Below are 13,892 nucleotides of genomic sequence, written 5' to 3'. Positions count from 1 at the left end.
TAATTTCTGATTTTTCAGTGCTTTTCCTGTGCTGTTGCTGCTCTCTCCTCTCACGTTGCACAGTGGTTGTTTTGAGGATTAGCATGTGGGTTGTTTGTTGTTGGGTTTTTTTTTTTCTTTAGTGTCATCCAGATATTCCTTTCTGCTTTAAAAGTGTCCCTAAACTACTGCTGCTCAATAATAATTGCCATTGTTTTTGCTTTCATGCAGTAATTGAATTGATCTGCTCGGTTTTGCAGCAGCAAACATTGCTAAGCCAAGGATATTTCCTAACCCATCTTCCTCCCAGCTTTCTCAGGGATTCTGAATATGTCTTTACCAATGATTCCCCTCCATATTGTAACACTTGCCCAAAGGAAGGAAAAAGTAATTTGTTTTCTGTAGAGTATTAAAAAATAATTCTCTCATTGGGAAACGTCCTTGCCTGCAATGCTGGACACTCCTGCATTAATTTTCTGCTCACTTGATCTCTGATGTACAAAAATCCTATAGAACGTGACTGAAGCACGAAGCCCTGTGTGTTATTGATTTTCTAACAGTGTTTGAGTCCCTTCCCTGCCTTCCCTGCTCTCCCTGTTTGCCATTTCAGGAGCGTTTGGAGCACGGGAACGACGTCGCTGTCACGTCCCTGCTTTGCCTGGCCCAAAGCTGAGCAGTGGCACAACTGCTCTGTCACAGCCAAGAGGGGTTTCAGCAAAACAGGCACTTGCAGAGGTTCATATTTGAGGGTCTTGAGTCCTTTTAGGAGCTGGAAGTCCTTGTCCTGCCCTGTAGCACCTTGTTTTGCCAGGGGTGAGTGGGGGATAACCTTTAGAGTTGGGGGCAAGTAGATGATTTTCCTTGAGCTGTTGGGCTGAACAGCATCACCCCTCACACAGGGGGCAGAAATTAGAATTCTCTTGCTCTCCCAGCCCAGTCTGTGTGTTCAGTGGGTTTGGCAGAGCTGGGAGCAGAGCTGAGGGGTTGTTCTCCATCAAACTAGGCTGTCTCCCAGGCCTTCAAGGAGCCCTGAGCCCGAGTCCTCTGGCCTTTGCACCAGGCAGTGTCACCCACAACCTGCCAGTCCTCCCAGAACCATGGAACATGGAATGGACTGAGTGGGAAGGGACCCACCAGGATCATTGAGTCCAACTATTTGCAGAACCCCAGAATCTGCTGAGCTGGAAGGGACCCACCAGTATCATCAAGTCCAACCCTCAGCCCTGCTCAGGCCCATCCCCAAGAGTCTCACCACGTGCCTGAGAGTATCACCCAAAAGCTCCTTGAGCTCCGGCAGGCTCTTCATCCTCATCCCTGAATGTTTTCCCCTCCCTCAACACAAAACAGGCATTTCCCTGAGGCCCTGCCCTGCTCCACCTCAGCTCCTGGTGCTGCAGGATGCAGAGGCTGCTCCTGACTGGGAGTGGAGATGGTGGTTACATAAATCCTCACCCCACCATGAGTCACATCCTGGTCCCTTTTGGAATTCGGGGGGGTTGCAGTTCCCTCCGGCGTGGGCGGCAGCTCCGGCAGCGCTAATGGAGCCATCCAGCAGCAGGAGAAGCTCTCCTGCCCCTCCTGCTCCTGAGCAATCCAGCAGCAGGAGAAGCTCTCCTGCCCCTCCTGCTCCTGAGCAATCCAGCAGCAGGAGAAGCTCTCCTGCCCCTCCTGCTCCTGAGAGATCCAGCAGCAGGAGAAGCTCTCCTGTCCCTCCTGATCCTGAGTGATCCAGCAGCAGGAGAAGCTCTCCTGTCCCTCCTGCTCCTGAGAGATCCAGCAGCAGGAGAAGCTCTCCTGTCCCTCCTGCTCCTGAGAGATCCAGCAGCAGGAGAAGCTCTCCTGCCCCTCTCCTGATCCTGAGCCATCCAGCAGCAGGAGAAGCTCTCCTGTCCCTGCTGCTCCTGAGCAATCCAGCAGCAGGAGAAGCTTTCCTGTCCCTCCTGCTCCTGAGAGATCCAGCAGCAGGAGAAGCTCTCCTGTCCCTCCTGCTCCTGAGAGATCCATGAGCAGGAGAAGCTCTCCTGTCCTTCCTGCTCCTGAGAGATCCAGCAGCAGCAGAAGCTCTCCTGCCCCTCCTGCTCCCACATTCCTGCTCCAGCCGGGATGTTTTTGCCACCTCAGTGGAGGCAACTAAACCCTTGTGATTTCTCAGGAACTTGGGATCAGAGGAGCTCCTCCCGTGTCCGAGGAGGTCGGTGGTGCCAGAGGCTTCTCCCCCTCTGGAGGGAGTTGATTTTCCCCCCTAGAGGGAATTTATCTTCCCCCTCTGGAGGGAGTTGATTTTCCCCCCCAGAGGGAATTTATCTTCCCCCTCTGGAGAGAGTTGATTTTCCCCCCTAGAGGGAATTTATCGTCCCCCTCTGGAGAGAATTTATCTCGCTGTTTTCTCACCAGAAACAAATAACTCCTTGAAGTTCAGCTCAGCTTCCAGTTGTGGAGCTTTGCTTTCTCCTCTTCCTGGAGTTCAAGGCTTCCCTGAGCAGCAGCTCAGGGGAAACAACAGCAGCATCTCTGCCATTTTTCTGGCCAGTCATTCTTTGCCCTGACACCCATTTCCTGGGAGGAAGGACCCCTCGAGGTGACTGAAAAAGAAAACAAATTATCTGCTCTCTCAGGGCTTTGAATTTGAAGTGATGACAGAGGAGAAAGACTTTGTCATCTCAGAGCTTGTTGGGGATGCAGGGGCTGGAGACTTGATTTTTATATTGAGTATAACTTTTATTTAATTTTATGTAAAAATAATTTTAATTTAGTATTAAATATTCAATATTAAATGGAATTAGGGTCAATTAAAATGTGGCTCTAAGCTTTTTTCAAGTCAAAATGGGTTGAGACTGATCTGACTCCAGCCAAAACCTTTTGGGTATTGTATAAGTAGCTAAAATAGAAGGAAAAATTTCCATTTCTTTTATCCCTTTCTTCTCACACTGGTGTGGGTTTAATCACCACTCATCATGTTGCTTTGTTTATACCTTCTCATGTCTTCAAGACAAAATATTGTGCAATTTGAGTCACGTTTCTCCTGCTTTAGGAAATACAGTTTTGTTCTCTTGATGTCCAAAATCAATGTACAACTTTGACTAGCATTTAAAAACCTTTGAAGAAACCATCCATTTCGGGAGAGCTCTTTTGCAGCCCATAAATCCTTGGAGATGTAATGAAAAAAGGAGTGTTTTAATATGAGACAAAAACTTATTTCACTCATTCTCCAGCACCTTCATTTGTCACCCTGGCAGCACCTTTGTCAGATGGTCACATTAAACACTGTCCTTGTTTGTGGGGAGGGATGGAGACACAATTTGCTTCATTCCCCAAATGCTGCTCTGGACCCACCACCTGGGAGGCTCTGAAAGGCCTTGGAAGGTCCAGCTCCGTGGAATTTGGGGCCTGAAACAGCAGGAATTCAGCAGGCTGGGAGTGTTGGAGGTCAGGAGAACACTCTGGGGGAGTTGTTGTGGGATTGCTGGTCTGGGCTCTGCCCTTGGCTCAAGGAGAGGTTAAATCCAAACCATCCCCACTCTGCAGTGGGATGCAAAGGGAGCAGAAATTCCTGGGAAAATTACAGCTGGAAGTGTCTAAAGGAAAGCTGAGCTGCCTTAAAAGTGGCTCCATTTTGGAAGGTCTGTGGATGCAGGCACCCAAAGATGTGGAGAGGCTCCCACAGGGATTCTTCACATCTGGGTGGGGAACAGCTCCAACTGCATCATTCCCGTTTGACAGACACAATTTGCTCCATTCCCCAAATGCTGCTCTAGACCCACCACCTGGGAGGCTCTGAAAGGCCTTGGAAGGTCCAGCTCCGTGGAATTTGGGGCCTGAAATGGCAGGAATTCAGCAGGCTGGGAGTGCTGGAGGTCAGGAGAACACTCGGTGGGATTGTTGGGGGATTACTGGTCTGGGCTCTGCCCTTGGCTCAAGGAGAGGTTAAATCCAAACCATCCCCACTCTGCAGCTCTGATGGGATGCAAAGGGAGCAGAAATTCCTGGGAAAAATAGAGCTGGAAGTGTCTAAAGGAAAGCTGAGCTGCCTTAAAAGTGGCTCCATTTTGGAAGGACTGTGGATTCAGGCACCCAAAGATGTGGAGAGGCTCCCACAGGGATTCTTCACATCTGGGTGGGGAACTGCTCCAACTGTACCTCCTTTGAAGGACTGATCTTCTGTCCCTGAGCTATGGAAAAGCTTTTTTTTTTGAACCACCAGGGTCCCATCCCTCTTGAATTCTCTAGGAACTGATCCTGATGGCACTGAGAGCAATATTAATGCCTTTCCAATTAAAATATCCTGATCATTTGTTGATTTTATTGGCCCTCCACGGTGGGAAATCAAAGGTTCCTGTGACTCTCCCTGGAAGTTTCTCATCAGTGGGGCTTTTTGTCAGGAGCCAGACACGCCATTAAAAACACATAAAGCAATTTAAAAGAAATATTTTGCCCAAGGAACAATAACAAGGCTCAGGAGACTTTCTTTTTTTTCTTCTTTCTGGGAGTTTCCTTTAGGGAAACCTTTTCATTTCCTGATTGAAAGATCAAATCTGCCCATAGAGGGAGCAGTGGGGTGTGGATGATTTTTCTCCTGATCTCTGGCAAAACACAGTTAAAGAGTCTGTGGAGAGGTTCTGCTTTAGAGGGAAAGGCATTTGTGTGATGGGATAGAGGGATTAGGAAGTTATCTGTAGGAAGGGAAGGGAAGCTGAAAATCCAGATCCTGGTGGAGCTGACAGGGGGACGTGACCCAGGGGTTTAAAACATGAGATGCACTCGGCAGGGATGACCAAATAAATCAACAAAGTCTCTCCTTGGTGCCCCCTGTGCAGCTGACAAAGGGCTTAAAGCTGGGGAATATTTCCATCCCAAATCAGGAATTAAGAGCTGTATTTTAATTTAGTTTGTATTAAATTGATCCATTTTGTAAGGTATTATATAGCCCCTAAATTGCCTGTTAACATGACATATGATTTTTCAGGTTAATATACTTTTAATCCTGTCTAATACAGTGATGTTTGTTTAATTCCTGTAGTTCTTAATTGTCAGCCAGCTCTTCATGAACGACAAATAGATCTTTAACAGGACATGGAGAAGTGACTGATGGCTGCCCCAGGTCTCCTGGCTGATGTTTCTCTCCATTTGTCATGCTAAGACCTCTCTTCTGACAGTCTGTGTCAATTTGGGGATCCCATTTCCCCAGCCAGAAACACAACAATTGAATAAGATCACGGATCCATTTGACAGTCATTCATGGAATTCAGGCTCCAAATTTCCACTGACACCAACTTTTTTTTTTTACCAGGACGTGGTCTGAGACCTGCCAACCACAACCTTTTGTCTCCAGGTTTGATTTCCATAAGGAAAAGGTTTCCAGTCCATATATTGAAGAAGCCTTTCTGTGCCCAACCCTGGCATCCTTCAAAATATTTCGGGCTTGCTTCTAAAGACCTTGATTTAATCCTCAGACTTCCAGGATCCAAGTCTAAATCATAGAATTATGGATTGGTTTGGGTTGGGAGTGACTTTAAAGCCCACCCAGTGCCACCCCCTGCCATGGGCAGGGACACCTCCCACCATCCCAGGTTGCTCCAGCCTGGCCTTGGACACTTCCAGGGATGGCACATCCCCAACCTCTCTGGGCAACAACAGATATAGGATTTATAAGCTCAGTTTGTGGGACTATTAGGGTGGGCATAAGCATAAGACAAGTCAAAACAGACTTCAGGGAAGTGAATCCCAGGAGGAGTTGTGCTTTATTTAAGACAAGCTTAACTTTGTACAACACTTGGACTTAAGAAGTTGGATATTCAAGTTTGTGTGTGCACAGGGACTGGCATATCCCTGTGGGGCAGCATCCTTTGGTGGGTGTTCAGCAGGATTTCCTTGATTTCTTGGAGAAAACCGGTGGATTGTAGGAGTTTCTTGTTGGTAGGAATGATTTTGGGGCAGGGGGCTCAGAACTGTGTGGGGTGGGACCTTTAGCACAGCCTGAGGCTGCCACCTCCTCTCTCATCTGCCAGGGGCTGCACAGCCCAGTAACCTGAGCTGGGGGGAAAGAAGATGGGAGGAAGAAATAAGACAGGAGGTTCCTGGCTGCAGTGGGAGGAACTGGGATGTGAAATGGTGGGAGATCGATGGTGGGAATTGCACCCACAGCTCCAGCCCCCAAAAGGCTCCTGCTCAACCCTCTGTGCCCAGCGGAGGCACACGGAGCCCGGGCAAAGCCCCTCGGGGGATCTGGGACCTCCCAGAAAACCTGGGCTCATTAAAGACTTGGAAGACCACCTAAAACTCAAGCTGCCAGTTCTCCTGAGCTGCTCAGATATCACACACACAAGCTCAGTGACACCTGGGCTCAGGATCCTTCATCCCCCTGTAACTGAGCCCTCCGAGCCCCGGCACCGAACTGGTTTAACAGCCGAGATTTGGGGTTTTTTGTCAGTGGGAGAATTACCTGAGGAAAGAGGGACTGCAGAACAAAAGGGCTGCTTCAGAAACCAGCCAGGCACTGCTGTGTTTGCTCCAGCTGGAAGCAGAAAACACAGACCCTTTCATATTTCAGCACCAACCCCGGCGCCCGCGTTTGTCCCTCGGAACGGCTTTGATGGGAAGTGTGGGATGGGGCATTTTCCTGAATAGGGATGTTTTTCTGAGCTGGCTCCAGAGGGATGTTCCAGGGCTGTTGACTGTGATTTTTCAGCAGCGTGAAATCACTGGAATTGTTTATACCAGCTCTCTGTGCCTAATGTGCCTGATCAATGTGTCTCTAAGGTGAGCCCGCGTGCTCCAATAATCACAACGCCGCCATAGTACATCTCGCTTATTTTTACTCTAAATTATGATGGGCTTGAAAATGAACTCTGAATTTGATTTATCAACAGCCATGATGCTAATTCACCAATGAAGTCATGGTGTTCTGAGACTCAATATTAGCACTAATGAGAAAACATAGCTGCCATATTTTTTAAGCTCCGAGTTTCCACTACATATGGACAAGTTCTAAAGTCGCGTGTAATTTAATCGTGTAATCATTAACCAGGCAAGCATTTCCACATAAATCAGGTTACCTGGATTCCAGGCTACCAGCAAATGTGAAACCAGATGATGTTCCACTCCCCAGGAGTATTTATGCTTGGGGTTTTTATTTTTTAAAAGGAAAATGTGTCTCCTGCAGGGCGGGGGTGGTTGTGCTGTCACACCTTCCATCGGGATGGATGGGGCAGGTCTTGGCTTTTACAAACAGGGTGTTCCTTCTCTTTGGAGACAGAAGCACCAGGATTGAAGATGTCTGAGCTGCAGTGTCTAAACAGGGACTGGGTAAAGCCAAAGTGCCCAGACTGAGACATCTGAGACAGTCTGGGGCTCAGAAGGGCATCACTTCCCCTGCCAAGCTCTGGGGTTTAGGGTCTTGCCAAGGCAGTTACTTGTCTGGGAATCCTGTGACAGTTTGTGCCCTTGTACCACCCTCCTTTCAGGGAAAAATTAAAGTGCAGTCCACCCCTCTTCCCTCAGTAACTGCTGGGATTTCAGCCCTTCCACAGATCACCTCTGTCTCTTGCTGGGAATTCTGGCAGTGAGTCTCTTGGACACCCAGGGCCGTTCGTGTGTCTCAGGAAAGAATTTCCTTCTCTGCAGGATAACGAATGGTGGGAGATCTTTCTTCAAAACTGAGCCTAAGGAACAAACCCAGCATATTTCCCTCATGAACTGGGTCTGTTCTGAGACCCTGGGCTTCCAAAGGGTGATTTAAGAGTTGCCCAGGAATCATTTCAGGCCAGGTCTGGCTGAACTGCAAGTGATTCTGAGGGAGACAGAGCCTCAACCTCTGCCTGATCCTCCACTATTCTCCCTGCAACGAGGCTGTTGCTGTGAGCACAGAGGGAAATCCTTGAGCAGGAGCTGCAGACACTCTGAAAAACTTGGTAATTCACTCCTGGTGTTCCCTGGGAGAGGTGTCACACCTTGGAGATCATGTTGGGCTGATTCCAGGCTGTCTGAGGCCTCCTGTTGGGAGGCACAGCAAGCAATTAAAGAGTGTGTGAGGGTGTTTAACACACTCTGAGAGGTGGCAGAGAGAGAAAAGTGTTCTAGAAATAAGGTCACTTTGGTATTCACTCAGCCCCCAGTCCAACATCCTTTAAAGCTCCCTGTGTTCCGTGGATATATGGGAAGGTTACATCTCTACTCACGTGCTTTCCTGGTTCCAGAATAAGGATTTTTTACTGATGTTTGGGTAAAAATCTATATTTTAATGGCTGCACTCAGGAGAAGCAGAAGTCCAGGCTGAATTCTTATGATGGATTTTTTTTTAATAGAACTTTCTTGTGTGATAATCATGGCTAATTTACTTCCCAGTGTTTTTGATGTAAGTAAAACTGCTGATAAAATTCAGTGCAGTGGAAAAGAAATTTAAAAAGCCTCTGAATTGCAATGTGAATCCGTGGATTTGCATGTTGGGGTGACTGAGGGTTGAACTGAATATCACTGGGGACTGTCAGGGGGAAAGTGGATGGGGAATGTTGAGAAATAACTTCACAATCCAGGCCAGAATCTCGCTGTATTTTGGGTAAGTCCAGTTACTCCAGCTTGTTTTGGGGGGAGTAGTTGTGCTGCAGCAAAGCTGCTGAGCTGGGAACCTCTCCAGTGTCACTTGGACTGCGGGAGGGAGGATTTGCATTCCTAAATTTCCGCTGCTAAATCTTTTGTCTTCTTCCTGTAGCTGGGGATTTATGGAAATGGGGCCTGTGACAGGAGCTCTGGTTGAAGTGTGTGGCTGTTGAGATGCAGAGTTTATTCCACTTGCAGTGAGGAGCTGGGGAGGTGTGGGCTCCAGGAGTCAACACGGGGTAACTAATCCCAGTCCTGGTGAACATTCCCAGAGCTCCCAGGGCAGGAAGGGCTTTGTGGAACAACTTGAGTTCTTCAGAGCAGGGATTAATTCACTGACTGAATGAACTGTCTGCAACCCTGGATGGAATAATAGAATCAGCACAGAATGCTTTGGGTTGGGAGGGACCTTAAAGCCCATCCAGTCCCATGGGCAGGGACACCTTCCACTGTCCCAGGTGGCTCCAACCTGGCCTTGGACACTTCCAGGGATCCAGGGGCAGCCACAGCTTCTCTGGGAATTCCATCCCAGCCCCTCCTCACCCTCCTAGGGAAGGACAGACAGTTCTACTTGGTGCCACACATTTGCTAAACCCAAAATGTTCCTCATGTGTTGGTGACTTTGGAGTTCCTTCTCATGTCAATGCATGTTCTTCCTACTGCAAAAAGATTTAGTGCTTCAGGGAAGGGGTAGGCAGGGTCATTTTTAGAAATTAAAATAGGAGAATTAATTGGAATTTTTTCAGAAAATGCTGTGAAGAGACACATCTGCTGTGAAACCTTTTGGCATTCCAAGATTTGCCCAGAGAAGCTGTGGCTGCCCCTGGACCCCTGGAAGTGTCCAAGGCCAGGTTGGAACAACCTGGGCTAGTGAAAAGTGTCCCTGCCCATGGCAGGGGTGGCACTGGATGGGCTTTAAGGTCCCTTCCAGCCCAACCCATTCCAGGATTGTGTGATTCCATGTCCCACCCTGAGCACCCACCCCTGCCATGGAGTGGAACTGGGAGTGAGCCCAGGGAGCCAAGAGCTGAGTCAGATGTTGTGACAGATCCTCCAAAAGCAAGAGTTTGTTTTGCATATGTTATGTTTCCATATGATAACTCCTTGTCTTCATTTCCAGTTGAACTCCTTCCAGAACAAATTGAAGGATTTAGTGGTTGGTGGCAGCAGAGTGGGATGGAGGGGACAGTGCAGGACCCCATGCAGAGGATCCTGTTCTGCTCCTGCCTCTGCCTTCCCTTTGCTGGCAGGTTAACCCTCAGCCTTACTCCCATTTTTTGGCTCATAGGTTGCTTAAGGTTGAAAAAGGCCTCTGAGATGATCAAATCCAACCATAACTCAGCACCACCAGCATGGTCTCCACTGAACCACGTCCTCAAGTGGTTAAATCCTCACATCTGTTAAATCCCTTCAGCAGTGGTGACTCCACCACTTGAGGACACGATCCCAAGGACTGAATTTATTTAATGACCTGTTTGGATTTCTTCCTGCTTTTTTTTTTGGTCTCTTGGAGGCCCCAGCTCAGGTCACAGTTTTGTTGGTTCAGTCCCAGCACAAACAGCCCTCACCTCCAAGAGCTCCAAGGATGAGCAGGGGCAGGACTGAAGCTTCTCATTTTCCACCTCATAAAATTTGGCCAAGGTCACATCTAAATTCCTCAGGCAACTTCCATAGCAAGAGAAGTTACTTCAGAACCTGGAACTAAAATACTTATAAACTTAATTCTCGACAACTTGGATAGTTTTAAATATGTTTTGTTGATCTCTGAATCAGCAAAAATACCACAGTAGGAGGTTTGTTTAGAGGGAACAGTGTCTTTAGTGTTATCCACCCTTTTTCCTGGCTGAGTGCTGGTACAACTGTCCCCACACCTGCAGCAGTTCCAACAGTGCCCTGAAAAAGCTTTTTAAATTCCCCTTAGTGGAATCTCGGCCCCAAAAGAGGGAGAGGAAGAACAGCACAAGGGCTGGGCCTGAGAACCCATTGCTGGGCCTCATTATCCTGGAAATGCTTTCTCCAAATTAACCTGCAGCTGCCTGAGGCACCTCTTGCATTGCATTTTTTACCCTGATGAAGAACATTCACCTTCCCTCCACCCACGTAAATGAAAACAAGGGCTGGAGTCCAGAAAATCACTGGAAAAGGTCTGAGAACTGTGTTTGTCCACTAGTTAGGGATGGTTTTGAGCTGCTGGTCCCTCTGGCTCCCACTTGGGGTTTGCAGCCAGGCCTCAGGTGGTTAATGAGCTGTGTGTTACTGCTGCAGAGCAGGGACCTCCATCTCCACAACACAAACAGTCCTTGGCTTTTATGGAATCATAAAGAGCTGCCTTAAAAGCTGAGGACAAACTCCAGCCCTGAGAGGAGCTGGCACAGGTATTGCTGCAGCCAAGGGGAGATTCAGGCTTTTGTCCCATCGAATTCTCCCCAGCAGCTTCTCTTCTGCATCCTCACCATTCAGCTGTCGTGGAAAATGAGGTTTGCAGCTGAATTCCAGCTCGGGGAAGAATTCTGGGATCTCTCCAGGGTTCTGCAGGTCTCAGACTGCTGAGGGGATCCACGTGTGGGAGAAACCCCAACCCTGCAAAACTTCCCAAATGCTCTTAATCCCTTTGCTTTTTCCATGCCCTTTGGAATGAGGTGCTCCATGCAACGAAAATTTGTGAGAAATTAGCTCTGTAGCCTTCACTTAAAGTTCAGCCCGGAAAATAAAAAGGCATTTGTTCCAAGATTGGATTATGTGTAGGATTTCTCCAGCTATAATGAGCTCAGGTTTTGTGGCAGCGTTAGAATAAACTCTCCTGCAATGTGTGTGTTTTTTTTTTTTCCCTAAGAGCATAATTCTTTCTACTTGATCAGCTCATCTCTTGCAGATGACAAAATTATCTGCAAAGATCTGTATCTGTTGTTGTGCCATAAATCATATTTAGTTGTAGGATTAACATTTGCAAGCGTGGAATATTTATGGAAAAAAGAAAGAAGGTTTGGGGCTGGCAGTTCCTGAGGATTTACATAAAGAAAAGATGAGATTCAGGATAGATCTGGCAGTGGTTTGAAGTACATTTGTCCAAGGTGTGGGGCTGCTCTGCTCTGACAGCATCAGTTGAGCTGCTTTGATAGTGTTTATCTTGGTGAGGTTGGAAGATAAAGAACCTGGAAATGATGACCTTGGGCAAGCAGCTTTGTCAGGGAAGGAATAAAGAGAGTTCCAGCTGCGCTGCAAGCCGGGTGTGCCAGTCCTTTGACATGCTCAGGCTGCTCTGAGCTCCCTGGAAATGCTCAGTCCCCTTCCAGGCACTGGAAGAAGGGCCAGTTTTTGGAAGCTGCTGGGAACACGAACCTTTTGGTTTGCTCTGCAGAGCTGGGCTGTCCCAAAGGGGCAGAATTCAGCCCCCAGGAGCACCCTGAACCTCTGCCCACAAACAACCACCGAAAGGCAGAGCAGGTCCCTCTGCTCCAGGGGCAGCACTGCCAGCTGGGAGGTCCATCCACATGTCATGGAATGGTTTGGCTTGGAAAGAACCCTAAACTCAGCTCATTCCACCCCCTGCCACGGGCAGGGACACCTCCCACCAGACCAGGTTTCTCCAGCCTGGCTTTGGACACTTCCAGGGATCCAGGGGCAGCCACAGCTTCTCTGGGCAACCTGTGTCAGCCCCTCTCCACCCTCACAAGAATTCCTTCCCACTATCCCATCTATCCCTGCCCTCTGGCAGTGGGAAGCCATTCCCTGTGTCCTGTCCCTCCAGCCCTTGTCCCAAGTCCCTCTCCAGCTCTTGGAGCCCCTTTAGGCTCTGGAAGGGGCTCCAAGGTCTCTGTGGATGCCTCTCTCCTCCAGGCTGCACACTCCCAGCTCTCCCAACCTGGCAGTGAAACCAGCCCTGTCCCAGAGGGCTCTGCCTGTGCTGCAGGGAACTGCAGTTTTTTCTTTCCAGCTTGACTTTCCTTGGCTTTTGAACACACCAAACATCACTGAGAGGTGGTGCCAGGGAAGGGGGGACACAGAGAGAAGCTTGTTTGACTTTGTAATTTATTTCTGTCCCTCCTGAGAAGCCTCAGAGGTTTATGTGGCTGCGGGACCCGTGGGATAATCCCGGGGGCCGAGACTGCGTGGGGATAAATGTGGGAAATGCTGGGTGTGACAGTTTTCACCCCAGGCCTTCTTGGAGACCAGCTTGTAACCAGGAAGGAACTAGAAAAGTGACCAAGGAAGTATTCCATATCATTCCTGTCCGTAACACAACATAGAAAAAGGCACAGCTAAGAGAGTTCTCTCTCTTCTCTCTTCTGGTGGCTGAAGGTGACAGGACCCTCTTGCAGACAGCTTTTTGCTTTTTAGGTTTCTTTTTATCCCTGTTTCCCCCTCCCTTTTCCCTTTTTTCCCCTCAGGAGCTCCCTGTCGTGGATAACATATTCAAATTGTGTATATACATATAATTGTAAATATAAATATTTTTGATAGAATCCCCGTTTCGTTCAAACTTCTTTCAGTTTTTTTCCTGTGGTTCGTTTTTTTTTCCCTCGCCTGGGGAGAGCAGGAGGGGGGAGGAGACAGCTTGGACTTGTTTGACCTCATCACTCTCTTCAACTACCTGAAGGGAGGTTATAGCCAGGTGGGAGTTGGTCTCTTCTCCCAGGCAACCAACAATAGGACAAGGGGACATGGGCTCAAGCTCTGCCAGGGGAGGTTTAGGTTGGATGTTAGGAAGAAATTCTTTACAGAGAGGGTTATCAGGCATTGGAACGGCCTACCCAGAGAGGTGGTGGATTCACCATCCCTGGAGGTTTTTAAAGAGAGATTGGACGTGGCCCTTAGTGCCATGATACAGTAATTGGAGTTGGATCAGGGGTTGGACTTGATCTTGGAGGTCTTTTCCAACCCAACCTATTCTATGATTCTATGATTTGTAATTTATTTCTGTCCCTCCTTAGAAGCCTCAGAGGTTTATGTGGGGTCGAGGCATTGTGGGGATGAACACATGGGGATAAAAACTGCTGCCCCCAAACCCTCCTGACCCTCCCTGCTGTGCTCTGCTCCCACAGGTCCCTCACCACATGAAGACTTTACCCTACTACAGCTACGAGCAGCCCGTCCTGGGCTACTGCCAGGCCCACAAGCCCACAAGCCTCCTTCACAAGCCCTTTAGGCTCTGGAAGGGGCTCCAAGGTCCCTGTGGATGCCTCTCTTCTCCAGGCTGCACACTCCCAGCTCTCCCAGCCTGGCAGTGCAACCAGCCCTGTCCCAGAGGGCTCTGCCTGTGCTGCAGGGAACTGCAGTTTGTTCTTTCCAGCTTGACTTTCGAACACACCAAACATCACTGG

The 13,892-nt window shown here is 48.7% G+C and overlaps 1 protein-coding gene across 1 annotated transcript in view; it reads left to right on the top strand.

The window, feature by feature from the left end:
- LRRTM4 (leucine rich repeat transmembrane neuronal 4) overlaps positions 1-13,692 on the top strand; it is a 202,703-nt gene extending 189,011 nt beyond the window's left edge. Inside the window, exon 3 of the mRNA XM_064638088.1 lies at positions 13,614-13,692. The gene's annotated coding sequence lies outside the window, so the exon portion shown is untranslated. The remainder of the gene's footprint in view (positions 1-13,613) is intronic.
- The last annotated feature ends 200 nt before the right edge of the window (positions 13,693-13,892 follow it).

Source organism: Pseudopipra pipra, chromosome 28, assembly GCF_036250125.1.
Source record: "Pseudopipra pipra isolate bDixPip1 chromosome 28, bDixPip1.hap1, whole genome shotgun sequence".
Lineage (NCBI taxonomy): Eukaryota > Metazoa > Chordata > Aves > Passeriformes > Pipridae > Pseudopipra > Pseudopipra pipra.
Note: the sequence above shows the minus strand (reverse complement) of the source record. Positions and strands in the feature narration are given on the sequence as shown.